Genomic DNA, 1,830 nt, shown 5'->3' with positions numbered 1-1,830 from the left:
AAAATATTAGGAAAGACAATGAACTGACTGACTTTTTATAGTTTGCACAGCAAACATTTTACACAAGTTTTATTTCTAATAAGTTTTATATGTAGATATAGAAGAGTGCACTTTTTTGTATTTCATAGTAAGCTTAAAGAGTGTCTTTGCAGGTGCAGCAACTTCTTTCAAATGTGTTGTTTTTTGCTTTTAATTTTGAAAATCTAGTAAGTTAAAAAAATGATCATCCCATTTGTTTTCCTAAAGTTATTATCTCATTCACACACAAAAAAACCTGAGTCAAGCTGAGTCAAAAAATGTGTATAATGGGGTTGCAGATATGGGGTAAAATGGTGGTTGCCTGGAATGTGAGTTAGTTTTACATTAGCATGGATTTAAACTTAACCAAACCAGACAATCACCGTGTTACTCATTTCTTTGCTGTTCTATAGCATCATAAGATCTGCAATTTTCAAACATATAAAATTGCACTGCTATGAGAGAACTGAAAGTACTTTTATTTCATTGAAAGTAATCAGTTTCAGTTCTGTAATTTTAACAAAGGTGATTTTATCAATGTAAATGTAAAGCATGTCAAATAATGTATGGGATTTGTTTATGAAGTTAGCCATGTAGATTTGAAAGATGCTTCTGCACCTTAAAAAAAAAAAAAAACTAAACGCCCTGTCTAAAGTGGGCAACATAATACAAAAAAGAAGAAGTGAAAATGTGTGATTCCTCAAGAATGCATGGCATTTACTATAAACTTAATTTCTTCAGGAGTTAGGTGGACAACTCTAGATCTCATTGTACCTTTAAAATTTGCTGTTGATTTGGCTACCACAACTTCTTTCTCATCAAACTTTTCTGCTTTTTTCCATTTGCCCAGTAGTTTCTTTTCTTTTCTTTTTTCTTTTTCTTTTTCTTTGCTTTTTTTCAGCAAATAAGGTGAGGTTAGAATGGCAATACAAAAAATAGAAGAGCCAGAAGAAACCATGATTGTAGCTGTCTTCAGATGATTCATTCCAGTTTAGAATTCACCATATAAGCAGCAGCAAACTGTCTTAGTATTCAAAGATAACTATTAGTTGACATTACAGCATGACCTAAGGAGTGGAAGGATTATTAACCATTCTTCATATGTTGGTTCTAAGTGAGAGTCTCCTGCCTGAACAGGTATTCTCTTATATCAGTTCAAGAATACATTTAAAGGTACAAGAGATGCTATAAGGTGTACTCCTAGCTAGTGTGTCTGTCCATTGTTTGCTATAAAACACTTATTTTTACCTTTATCAGGATTCTTGGATGAAAAATATTTTTATAAATTCTCTAATTGGACGGATGACTGTATTAAGCATGAAGAAAAAGTGTTTAGTACTACTATTTGAAAAGTTATGAAAACTGTCCAAATTGAATAAACATGCCTACGTGACGTCCTATGGTTCTCTGCTATCCCATAATGGTACAATTCATAGTAATACATTAAGACTTATTCCTTAATGGGAAGCTGGATACTGGTCAGCACTTTATTATTTCATACAAACTACCATTCAAATTATATCTGGGGCTGCCACAAAGAAGAGGGAGTGAAGTTATTTTTGAAAGCGCCTGAAGGCAGGACAAGAAGCAACGGATGGAAACTAATCAAGGAGAGAACTAAGGAGAAACTTCCTGACAGTTAGAACAATTAACCAGTGGAACAACCTGCCTCCAGAAGCGGTGAATGCTCCAACACTGGAAGTTTTTAAGAAGAGACTGGACAGCCATTTGTCCGAAATGGTATAGGGTTTCCTGCCTGAGCAGGGGGTTGGACTAGATGACCTCCAAGGTCCCTTCCAACTTTATTATTAT

This window comes from Protobothrops mucrosquamatus, unplaced genomic scaffold (genome assembly GCF_001527695.2).
Source record: "Protobothrops mucrosquamatus isolate PMUCROS unplaced genomic scaffold, P.Mucros_1.0 scaffold2997, whole genome shotgun sequence".
Lineage (NCBI taxonomy): Eukaryota > Metazoa > Chordata > Lepidosauria > Squamata > Viperidae > Protobothrops > Protobothrops mucrosquamatus.
Note: the sequence above shows the minus strand (reverse complement) of the source record.